The sequence below is a fragment of the Pantherophis guttatus genome, chromosome 3 (assembly GCF_059756535.1).
Source record: "Pantherophis guttatus breed Tessera chromosome 3, ASM5975653v1, whole genome shotgun sequence".
NCBI lineage: Eukaryota > Metazoa > Chordata > Lepidosauria > Squamata > Colubridae > Pantherophis > Pantherophis guttatus.
The window spans coordinates 168,098,754-168,111,598 of record NC_142065.1 but is presented as its reverse complement, the minus strand read 5'-3'; the positions used below and the strand labels follow the sequence as shown (position 1 = coordinate 168,111,598).

At 37.6% G+C, this 12,845-nt stretch overlaps 1 protein-coding gene across 11 annotated transcripts in view; it reads left to right on the top strand.

The window, feature by feature from the left end:
* ZNF521 (zinc finger protein 521) overlaps positions 1-12,845 on the top strand; it is a 316,223-nt gene that overhangs the window by 60,468 nt on the left and 242,910 nt on the right. For 2 of the 11 annotated variants that reach the window (XM_087891350.1, XM_087891349.1), the window contains exon 1: positions 3,542-12,845. This exon is cut by the window's right edge and continues 5,470 nt beyond it. The exons of the other annotated variants lie outside the window; for them this stretch is intronic. The gene's annotated coding sequence lies outside the window, so the exon portion shown is untranslated. Of the gene's footprint in view, positions 1-3,541 lie in introns of those variants that run through there. 11 annotated transcript variants of the gene reach the window in all.

Genomic DNA, 12,845 nt, shown 5'->3' with positions numbered 1-12,845 from the left:
AAGTCATTTTATTTGCAATTGCCTGTCTCCATGATGGTTCATTTGACCCTCCATTGGTTGCTGTGTGTGCATTAGAAGCCCTTTCTCTTTGAGTTCAAAACTGTTTCTATCCCCCACTTTGTTTTGGCTTCATGATGTCCCTGTGTAGAAAAAAATGATTGGTTTGCCTTCTAGTATATAGTTGGAATCATACAATAATTCTTGTGTTCACTAAATGGCATGGAAAAAGAAAAAAACACAGGCATGCAAGCACCATCTGGTAGGCAGTGTCTTAGCCACAGCCAAGTAACACCACTTCCAGTGACATAGCAAACTGCCTTTCCCCTTACCTGCCCCCCAATTCCTAGAAGCTAGGATACCCGTTGAAGCCCATAAGCAGAGCTCTGAAAATGAGTGTGTTATCCTCTCGCTCTCCCTTACCTCCAACACTTTTTACTGTGTTTCAGAAATACAGTACGGTACAATACAATACAATTTCCAATGGGTGGTTAGGAAAATGTATCCGCTATATGCCTTTTTAAGGAACTATCTTGTATCATGCAAACTTCTGTGAATACAGCTATTCTTCGACTTACGACCATAATTGAGCCAAAAATTTAGGTTGTAATGTAAGACATTTGTTAAGTGAATTTTGCCTCATTTTATGACCATTCTTGCCACAATTGTTAAGTGAATCACTACAGTTGTTAAGTTAGTAACATGGTTGTTAAGTGAATCTGGATTCCCCATTGACTTTGCTTGTCAGGAGGTCACAAAAGGTGATCACATGACCTTGGGACACAGCAACAGTTTGTGTTGGCAGGGGGGCAGAGGTCGACCTCGAGGCCTCTCATCTGTGGAGTGCCGCAGGGATCGGTCCTCTCGCCCCTTCTGTTCAACATTTATGTGAAGCCGCTGGGCGAGATCATCCGTGGCTTCGGGGTGAGATACCATCAGTACGCTGATGACACCCAGCTGTACATCTCCGCCCCAGGCCACCCCAACGATGCCCTTGAAGTGATGTCTCAGTGCCTGGAGGCTGTGCGGATCTGGATGGGGAGGAACAGGCTCAAGCTCAACCCTTACAAGACTGAGTGGCTGTGGCTCCCGGCATCCCGATATAGTCAGTTGACTCCATCACTGACTATTGGGGGTGAGTCCTTGGCCCCCACAGAAAGACTCGCAATCTGGGAGTCCTCCTGGATATGCAGCTGTCCTTGGAGGAACATCTGACGGCTGTAACCAGGGGGACCTTTTATCAGGTTCGCCTGATTCGCCAATTGCGGCCCTTTCTTGATCAGGATTCCCTGTGCACAGTCACTCACGCCCTCCTCACTTCTTGCCTTGACTACTGCAATGCTCTCTACATGGGGCTCCCCTTGAGGGGCACCCGGAAGCTCCAGCTGGTCCAGAACGCAGCAGCGCGGGTAGTGATGGGAGCAGCATGGCGCTCCCATGTAACACCACTCCTGTGCGAGCTGCACTGGCTCCCAGTGGTCTTCCGGGTGCACTTCAAGGTGTTGGTTATCACCTTTAAAGCGCTCCATGGCATAGGGCCTAGCTATCTTCGAGACCGCCTGCTGCTACCGATGACCTCCCAGTGACCCGTGCGCTCCCACAGAGAGGGCCTCCTCAGGGTGCCATCAGCCAAACAATGTAGGCTGGTGACCCCCAGGGGGAGAGCCTTCTCTGTGGGGGCACCTACCCTCTGGAATCAGCTGCCCCCAGAGATAAGGAGAATCCAAGACCTCAGTGCCTTCCGCCGTGCCCTTAAAACCCACTTTTTCCAGCAAGCCGGGCTGGCTTAGGAAGAAATTTTTTTAAATTTTTAAATGTTTAATTGGTTTGTGGTTTTTTAAATTTTGGGCCAAATTTATATAGATTTTAATTGTTTTTAATATTTGTATTTCATGTTTTTAATTCTGGTTGTGCACCGCCCTGAGTCCTCAGGGAGAAGGGCGGTATATAAATTGAAAAATAAATAAATAAATAAAATAAATAAATATGAGGCAGTTGCCAAGCATCTGAATTTTGATCATGCGACCATGGGGATGCTGCAAATGTTGTAACTGTGAAAAACAGTCATAAGTCACTTCTTTCAGTGTCATTGTAACTTTGAATGGTCACTAAATGCTGTAAGTCAAGGACTACCTGTATATTATGTTCAAAAACACTAAATGGGGAATTAAACCTGTTTATTGTTTTCAATTAATGTCACTAATACTATTTTCTGGAAATGCAGTATTATAAAATGAAACAAAAGGCGTTATATGTAAAATTGGTTTATTATTTTTCATTGAGGCGTAGAAACAATTTTGTCAAACTGAATACATTAAAATAAATCAAAATTCTAGTTTATCATAATTGAGCTACCTACTGAAACATAGTGCAGCTCAAGTGCTTCTCCAATTTGAGTAATATTATAGGTATATAAAATGTATTCGGTAAAAGTAATGGAAATGTGACTAGGAGATGTTTTTAATGGAAGAAACAATGAAAACATTACTTGCTGATACACAAGTTACCAAATTACTCATTGATTTTTTTTCAATTGAAAAGATGCAGAAATGCCTTTTAAAAACACATATGTATATGCTGAATTTTATACAATTCAGTCCCCAAGTATTTCTCAAATGTTAGGATGGAAGGCACAAAAATGCTAAAATAAATTGAAAGGTGCCAGTGTATTTTCATCAGCAGCTTTGAAAAAAAAATCTGTTTCTGCTTCTTCATTTCTTTTTTCAAATGGTCATACTCTGGCTGTAATCATTTCTTTGAATGCGATGTCTACCACAAGTATTCTCTTGAAGAAAAAAGGTTTATCTCAAAATGTGTCTGGATTGAGATTTTTGTAATAAACATACCCCTTACTCCTTCTGTGTGTCCTGCTGTTTCTCTTCATCGTATCTTTTTTTTATGAAAATGATTTTATAAATAAAGCAGCATAGTGAAATTAAGGCTCATAAGCTTTTTACCCAACACTGTTCCTTTAGTTTACCATTTAGTTCAGTTTTACAAATATAATTGTCTCCACATTAGCACTTTTAGAAGGTTGGTGAAGAGTGGTTTCTGTTTATTCATTGTATATACTAAAGTGCTGCCACTTTTATATTCCAAGGAAAAGTCATACTTGCTTTTTTCCCCCTTTTTTGTCACATGCCATTTCAACTTTGAAAATGTTACTCTAACTTATCTTGCTGTTGTGAAATCCTAATCATATTGCTCCTTATTATGTGTCTCTTTTGGATATTATGTATAATTATCTGCAAAAAAAATCCAAATTCCCACTCAGAGTAATATTCTCGTCATTTCATTTTTTTCCTAAGCATCTGATATTACTATCTTCATGAACTAATCTTAGTCATACAGATAATAGTTTTATTATCTGCAAAGCTGTCTGAAGGGGATGACCAGGCTGAGCCTGAGGGAAGGGTCTAATGTGTCATCAGTCTCGAGTCCCTTTCCACGCATAAGAGATCTAAGTTCAGCCCACCTTGAATTCCATTGACTCTTTTTTATTATTATTATTATTAATTTTTTTATTTTAAACACAAACATACAACGTAAATACATATAAAAACATGTACATAATGCACACATGAAGAAACAAGAAGAAACTATCCTAAGAAGCTATCCTATCGGTGGTTGTTTACTCATTTACTTGTTATTTCTTTATTTAAAAGTTTGCATTTCTGCTTATTTGTGTCTTAGCATAGTTGTGCTTTTCTAAGCATAGTTTTCTGCAAGTTGTACCAACTATTCGCAACTACCATCCTACTATTTCCCTCATGTGCCACTTTCTGTACTCCCATTTAATTTTTCCTAAAATTTTATTTTACTGGCCCTATCTTTTCCTCCAAACATGAGTACCATCTTTGCCATACTATATAATAATCGGTATCTTCCTTTTCTTGAAGCTCTTTAGTGAGTCTATCCATTTCTGCACATTCAGTTATCTTTGTGATTATTTTTGCTTCTGTTGGTAGTTCCATAGTAATTCCATTGACTCTTATCTTCCGGTAATTTGCTTTGACTGTTAGTAGTTCAGATTAATGTCAAGCACAAGAAATCAGGAAATCCAGGTTGTTAAAATGAATATAAAGGTTTATTGCAAACTTAAGCTCTCTACAAGAATCTGAATTACTAATGGTCAAAGTAAATTGGCAGTAGATAAAAGTCAATGGAATTGAAGGCATGCTAGACTTAGTTCTCTTCCTTCTGGGCATGAAGGGACTTGAGGCTGATGACACGTTTGACCCCTCCATCAGGTTCAGCCCAGGTGAAATTCAAATTCTTTTACTATCAGTTCTGTGGGTGTGGCTTGGTGGGCATGCTGTGGCTTGGTGGGCATGGCTTGGTTGGCGTGTCAGGGGAAGGATACTGCAAAGTCTCCATTCCCACCCCACTCTAGGGGAAGGCTACTGCAAAATCCTCATTCCCTCTCCACTCCTGGAGGAAGGATATTGCAAAAACTCCATTCCCATCCCACTCTGAGGCCAGCAAGAGGTGGTATTTGCCGGTTCTCTGAACTACTCAAAATGCTACCGGTTCTCCAGAACCTGTCAGAACCTGCTGAATTTCACCCCTGGTTCAGCCTTATCTTATATTATATTTGTCACTAACTGCACTGCACTGAAATAGAAAGATCTTAGTTCAACAATTATAGGAAGTCCCTGACTTATAAGCATTCATTTAGTGACCGTTCAAAATTGCAACCACACTGAAAAAAAATGACTTATGACCATTTTTCACACTTACGACCATTGCAGCATCCGTTTGGTCATGAAATCAAAATTTGGACATTTGACAACTGGTTTATATTTATGAAGGTTGCAGTGATCCTCTTTTGCAACCTTTTGACAAGTAAAGTCAATGGCGAAGCCAGATTCACTTAACAACTGTGTTACTAACTTAACAACTGCATTTATTCACTTAACAACTATGGAATAAAGGTTGTAAAATGGGGCAAAGCTCACTTAACAACTGTCCTGTTTAGCAATAGAAATTTTGGCTCAATTGTTGTTGTAAATCAAGGATTATCTCTATGATGGGTTGGTATAGGCAGGAATAGGCATGCTCTTTCTTCGCCCTTTCCCCCCCTCATCTTTTACTCCTTTGGCTTTGGCAGAGTTTCTCATTCTATGATTTTCTGTGATTTCCAAATTGAGAATAGGAACTTTAACCTGCTTAAGAACTTTATACAATCGGAACATATGTGAGGGAAGTAAGGAGGGTATGTGGACACAGTCCAACTCAATAATTTAAACTATCCCAATATTATCTTCCAAATGTATTACAAACACAGTTTGCCAAATATTGGGATTCATAAATCAGTTTGGTCTAGTTGGTTAAGGCTTCAATGATTTCTAGTTCCACTTTAGCCATGAGAGCCAAAGCTCACCCAACCTCTCTCAGCCCAACACAGGGTTGTTGTGGTGAGGAAAATAGGAAGAGAAAATATGTCGGATATGTGCGCAGCCTTGAGTATTTGTGTATTTGTAACAAAAACAATGGTGGGTTATAGATAGAGATATAAAATAATCCATTGCATGTGAAATAAAACATTCTAGTGAAGTCTATAAACAACCATGAGTTGTCACATTTTAGCTTGTGGCTGGATATACTCATGTTGTTATTATAATAGGATTTATTTGTTTTTGGCTAATTGTAGTTTTAAGTAGTAACACAGACACTCAGAGTGTTCTAAAAATGAAATATAAAATATTAGGTTAGTGTCTTATAATACCCTAATGTAAAAATTCATTTGATGATGTTTTATAATAACTTTGATTTATCTTTTTTTTTTTGGACCCCAGTCCAAATCCTTGTAAGTATACAGGAAATTATAAATTATTCCGTATTTTATCAGTGATGCAAAATAGCTTACCATGACATATGGAAATAGGACAAAGGTCCTTCAACTGAACTTCAGTTTTTGTGACAATTTTGACGTTAGAATGGAATGTAAATATTTAGACCATTCTTTTAAAAATAAATGATTATTTTTTCAAATAAACATATTGATCTGTCATTTTAGAATTCTTAAAGAAATAAGTGAATACTGACCCTAGTTCTCTGACTTCAGTTTTCTCAAATGGACTCTATAACTTTTCATAGGAAATGCGAATGGTTAATGCCTACAATTCTATCCATTACAATATTTGAAACTGGGTCCAACTGCCTAGAAAAGTTTAAAAGGATATAAGAGGGAGCGAGGCCAGATGACAGATAGCAGTCTGGTAAATCTGTTTGTTATAAATGGATCATGGCAGCTTTTTGTGAATGAGTAAATTCCCCCTGCAGCAGTCACTTTGCTCGGAACATTTTCTCAAAATGGAAAGCTTGAGTGATAGAAAATGCTTCAGAAGATTCACTTTTTTATATAATGGCTATCCAGATGTATAAAATGGGAGGGACGAGCAAGTGTCAGCATATGGCCTTTATAGCCATAGTATTCAAGCCCCTCAGGATCGGCCGTCAAAATTTAGCAAAAATTTGCTTTTAAGCCTTGCCGTGCTTATCCTTTAAAAAAAATAAAGCATAGGAGAAATAGCTAAGCCACGATAGATTTAATGTAATAGTTTAAATTAAAACCTCAAAAATGTGAAAATACATCCCCACTACCACCATTTGGCCCTAGTCCCCCAGTGATATCACATATAGCACTATATCATTTCAGACCTAGGTATGGCCTCTGTAATACTGTCACATTTTGAATATTGATTGCACTGGGTCCTGAGTTTTGCAGTTCAGGTGAGATTTTGTAGCAAGGTGTTAAGTTAGGTTTGTTGGCATATCTTGAACTCTTCTTTGCCTGTCACAAAGTTTTTACTTAGCAATTGACTAAAAATGCCCTTTGAGAGAAATCAGTTAACTCTATCTGAGTCTCCAATTTAAGCAAAGTATGGAATTGCTCCAAAATAATTTATTTAAATCTCAGCAAGGGCCTGGAGGTAAATCATCAACAATCAGTTCCTACAGGTATCAAAGGCAGTTAAAACTTCTAACAAAACCAATATGGACATTTGAATCTTATCCAATATCAGCAGGGGCTCATCATCTAACAAAACCAGAGCAGTCTACATCTGTTCTTTATGAGAGTAATAATGTAAATGGAGACAACCCCATCTCTCTTTTTGGTCAACAATGTGTAGCTTTGTTAAATACAAAGTGTAGTGAACATTAGAAATTGGAATGTATAAAAAGTGAACAAGCAGCAGTTTATGTCCCAATCAAGCAAAATGGAATGACAGTGGGGCTTTTTTTTTTCTTTACACGGACTCATGGAACATTACCTCTTTTTGATAGAAAAGAATACTTGATCTTGAGCATACAAGCAGATTATAGAAATACTTTTCTTCTATACTGCATACATTTACACTCTTAATTGGGAATACTGATTAAGAATTATCACCCAATGTTCCCAAAGCCACCCCATACTTCTTTTGAGACAGCATCATCTGATTTTATTGGTCTGATTTCTCCCACTTTATTGTGAAGAACAGAAGTCTCGTCTTTTTGATTCAAGTTCATATTTTTAAGTTTCTTCCTTGCGTTACAGCTTAAGCTGGGACAAGAACTGTTTGTCGTGAAAGGATCTTGGTATCTCTATAATAGCCACATTTGGGAAATGCTTCCAAGAGCATACAAAAGAATAATATATTTCAAAGCTTTCCCGAGCCTTGTGGCATGATGTGTAGAGGGTAGAATTTTAGTTTTGCTTTTAATGAAATCTGCAGACTGATGCAGGTATTGATTACTAGCCATAATTAGGAGGTGACACATGCTAATGAGATTGCACAGAACTAAAGTTTATATTTAAAATTTCTTCCCAGCAATTCCCCTGCTAAATCTCCACAGTATTATTTTAAACATGAAATACATGATTTTCAGTTTCATGGGAGAATTGCCTACAAACTCAACAGCAGGAGCAAATCTGATATGCATCTGCTTTTGGACTGGCACACACCTCCTTACCTTTTAACAGATGAGCATTGCCACATCTGTCCACAGTGAATCGTATTTGCCTGACCTTGTGGCTTCTGTGCTCCCCAGCATGTATCAGTGCTTCTTTGATGATTGGAGGACCTCTTAATTGCCTGGGCTTACCTGGCATAACAATTGGAGTCCAAGATCAACCAGTCCCCCCCTCCCAGATTGAAATATACACAAAATAATAATGAGAATCATTAAGTGACATTGGGCAAACCATGATCCTTCGATCTCCTCAGAGAGGAAACTGCTTGGACAGAAGGAATACTGTACATGCACGTCTTGGTCTATTGAATGCAAGGGGAACATTGTACGCATAACAAACTTTCAGGGCACTGGGGTTTTTTTTCTGTTTGAAATGAAAGATACATTTGAACACTTTGTGAGCTTGACTATAATTTTAACTATTTAAAATATTCATAGACTGTTTTTTTGCAGTGTCCTCAAAATATAGTAGTCATAATAAAGAAAGAAACTGCAGAGCAATACAATAAGCAGCAGTTTAAGGTTCATTAGTATTTTAAAAGGGAGGGGGGGAAGGAAGAGATGGTAAAAAAGAATCCAAAAATGGATTCTTTTAGATAGAGAGAATTTCAGAGCTGGGGGTGCCGCAATATGCATCAAACCTTATCCCAGAAAAGGATGAGACTTGCTTAGACTTAAAGGATGAAGCTGCCTATACTTAATTTGCCAAGGAGTTCAAATAAGCATGTGCAGCTTTACCCTGCCGAGTATTAGTAATTTCACCATCTACTTAATTCTCTTCCAAATGTTCAACACATTTAACAATTGTTTTAGTAAATTCTACAATATCTCTGTAAAACAGACCACTGTGGTTTTTCCCATGTTGCAGATAAAGAACTGATTATGAGAGAATAGTGCCATGGTTAAAGGCTCCTTTACCCAACTTTGTGGCCAAGTTAAAATCTGACATGGGATTGTTTAGTCACACCTTCAGTTCTTTGCTACAGTCTATCTAAATACTAATAATGATTTACTACAGAGTAAAAAGAAATGTATATACAGTATATGCATTTAAGATTGTGCTTGACTTGGTTTATTGCAAAGCTGAATAGGCTTTATCAGAGGTTAACTGCTTGGGAAGCATTCTTTTGCAGACCACATCTCAAAGGATGAATGGAGTTTTAGCAAGCAATGGTTGAATAAATGCTTATATTTTGTCATTTTTTTCTCTTGTTCTGAGTCCTTTATTTGTTTTCTATAAATTTTGATTTCCCTTTTTTCCTCCTCTTCCTTTTTATTTGCAGAAAGTTAGTTTGAGTTTAGTTTTGAAATGTGGACTGTGTATATCTTAAGAACTACATCTTACCCATTTCTTATTTAGGGTATAGGAGAATCCATTAAATGAGGAAGGTTTCTTGCAGGTCTCCAAAGAGTTGTGCACAGGTATCCCAAAGAAAGGAACCAAAATAAATAGGGATGCCTTAACAGGTGCTTTTTCTGTGCACTGAGAGCCCATAGGAATTGTTAAACAGGATCTGAACTACAGTCCTTGTTATTTTATTTATTTTTATTTTTAAAATATGTGTGCTGCCCTTCAAAATCATACTTTTCCAGGGCCGCACATAATATACTGTAATCCCCAAGCAGCTTACAAGAAATTCTCACCATATGTAGAAGTAAATTTCACCAAAATTACCAAAACCTGTTTTAGAGGGAAACTGGATTAGATGGGTCCTGTTCTGTTCTGCATATATAGATTCGATGCTGTTTTGAGCTCAGTGAGATTTTTTTTTTCCCCTGGTAAATGTTCATGAGGTGGCAGCCTTAGGCATTTACTTTATGGACATTGTGGTGTTGATATGTTATTAATTTCAGAGTAATAAAATTCTTCTGAGATAGGGAAAAAAGCCAATAAATGTAACACAAAAATAATATACTTGGTTCTGCTCTATGAGTATTATACGTTTTGGGGTTTCCTTTTTATTTCCAAATGATCTGGAAGTTAGGTGTTTTAAATGATTTTTGTAAATAATGCAAGGTTTCATAAGATCCAATGCAGTATTTAGGCTATTTCCTTTGTTCTACTTCATATGTGATTGTTAACAATCAGGCAACAATTTGTGTCTGATTCTCACTGACCTGAGTAAAATTCCAGATGGCAGGAGAGTTGGACATGACCTTATGTTTGCAGCCCTTGTAGTTAACATTTGTACTAATCAATAGGTTCTTTATTAAGGATAAGGTTGTGAATTCCCTGTGTATACCGAGTAGAAAATATGTTCTTAGGTTGTCTTTATTTATACTGGTAATTCCTAAAATTTCACAAGGCTTTCAAAAATCAGCAACCACTGCTTGGCAGCATTCAATATTTTTGGTCTGCAGTTCATCACAGTATTGTTTCTAACCATTTCCTTTAATTCTAGTAATTGCTCCTAGATTCCAGAGAGCCCAAGATATGTTAACCTGGCTGCTTTTCCATAGCTAATATTTAATTTTGCTCATCATTTCATAAAATGTCATTTACCTTCTTTTCTGTTTATCTTACCTTCCTTCTCTTTAAAAACATATTCATTAAATATAGCTACTAGAATGAAGAAAAAAGAAAAAGCCACAGAGAACAACATAATCCATCCAAGAAAAATCCTTATAAAGGAGAGACAGTAATAGCTTTTCATAATAAAAAGGACTTATTAAAAGGATACTTTTTTTGTGGATGAAAAATGGATGTCATAAATACTTTATATCACACAGAGCTATGCTAACATTGTCTTCAAATGTTGATTGCCTACAATAACAGGTTTTTGGGGTTTTTTTTCATAAAGGACTGGGACTGGGTTTGGCTTCCTGTTCTTCCTATAGATATTCTTACCAGTTATAGGGAGAATCCTGATTAATTCCCCCTCCCCCTAAATATGGCTAAAGCAAATCACAAAGAAAGGGAGCAATTTACAAAGTTTGTCTTCCTTCTATAAACAAAGTGCCAGAGAAAATGAGCTGGTTTTGTAACCTCCGGTAGGTCTGGTTTTCATGCATATTTTCCAGACTTTCTCTTACAATCCCAGCAATATGAAATGTCAGCATGTCATTAATAGTAGATATATTTGATGCCAATGTTGTCCCTGTAGCTGGGAAAGTATTTTTTAGATAGCCGCAAAAGGTGGATGCCAGAGTTGCAATCCATGAATTTCGAAGATAAAAGAAGGGGTTGAGATGGCCTGATCAGGCATATTCGTAATGTTTTCTGTAAGTACATAAAGACTTTAATTTAAGATTTCCAAGGCTCCTGGTTTGGATGATTCATAACTGAAGTCCACTTTTCCTCAGGGATTAGGCACCAGAGTTTGTTTTTTGTTTTTCCAGCATAGCAACTGAATTTCATCATTCATTTTGTCATTTAGCGAAAGGAGACAGCTTCACCAAAAAGTAAAAAATGTGAAGTAAATGAAAGACATCTGTGTTTACTATATATTTTTTTAAACGTTTTTAAAAAAGCAGTGGTGTTAGGCTTTCTTTGAAGAGGGGAGGTGGAGGGAAACCCCATTTTATTAATAGCATTTAAACTGCTGTTTTTTTAAAAAAACATTTATTTGATGGCATGCATGTTTTAATGGATGTTTGAAGAATGCATTATGCCCAAAGTGTTCATAGAAGACTGATGCCTGGCAGTAATCCATTTCTTAACTTATGTACAACTGTGGAGTTATTAATGCTGGTCAGGTTATGTGCAAGGATTCAGGAAAATTCTTTATTCCTCATTGACTCCTGACAGTTATTGTACCTAGGAACTGGGTAACGTGTTCTGAAGTGAGCAATTATGGAAATGTTTACTTCACTGGCTGCATGTAAATGTGTGCAGAGAATGTACCAGAATTTTTCCTTGGGGGTATTTAATTCTCTCCAGGGCAATGAAAATCAAATGATTTCTTTTTTTTCCCCTCAAAGCTTTTTTTTAAGTGCTATAATGCAGCTGAATAATGATGAATGCAGTAGATGGGAAAGAAAGAGAATAAGAGAAGTACCAACAGATCAGGAAAACAAATTTTAAGGTAGAAGCTAAAACCAAAGCAGCTCAGGGGGGGTGGGGGGGGGAGAGATTGAAGGGAAGCTTACCCTGCTTCAAGTTCAGAGGAGAAAGCACATAAAATGGAGGTTCATATTCTGGAATGGCACAATATATGCAATTCATCTTTTCTTCTTATTATTTTTTTCCTTCTCCAGAGGGGCGAGCAATAGCCTCAGTATTGTTCACATTGAAGGGCATCCCATTAGCTCGTTAATTGAACTGCAGCATCCATGCTTGCTCTCCCTGAACTGTTGATGGGAGCAATCCCCATATGGATGCATATCCCTGAAATTTCTTGAAATGCAAGTGAATCTCATACAAATCAGAATTAAATGACTACCCTGGCTTAGGTATGTGCGCATGCGTGTGCACAAGCTGTTTCGCCACATTTGACATTACTGCAGCCATCAAGGGAAAGGAAAACCTTTGCTGGAAAAAAAAAAGTATGAATTGCAGCATTGTGCAAGGGTTGAATCGAATGTTATCCACCCTTTAACGCTGGTGATATGTTTATGTATAAGGAAGTACAACAATGAAATATTAGGCCTAGTTTGCCATGCATGGCACTCATCCTTCTCTCTATAATCTAGGAGAATAGGGATGGTGCCGGTTGTGTTTTGTGTATCAGTTGTGTGTTTCTGTTTTTCTTCATCTGTAAAAAGGGTCATCTTTGGGGAGGTTGCAGATTGTCTTACATGTGTTACATGTTTATAACTTGAGTGTCACATGGTTTTTGTACACAGTGGTTAGAATCCAGTACTGCAGGCTTCTTCTGCTGACTGCTGGCTGACTGCAGTTTGGCAGTTCATGTCTCACTGGCTCAAGGTAGACTCAGACTTCAATCCTG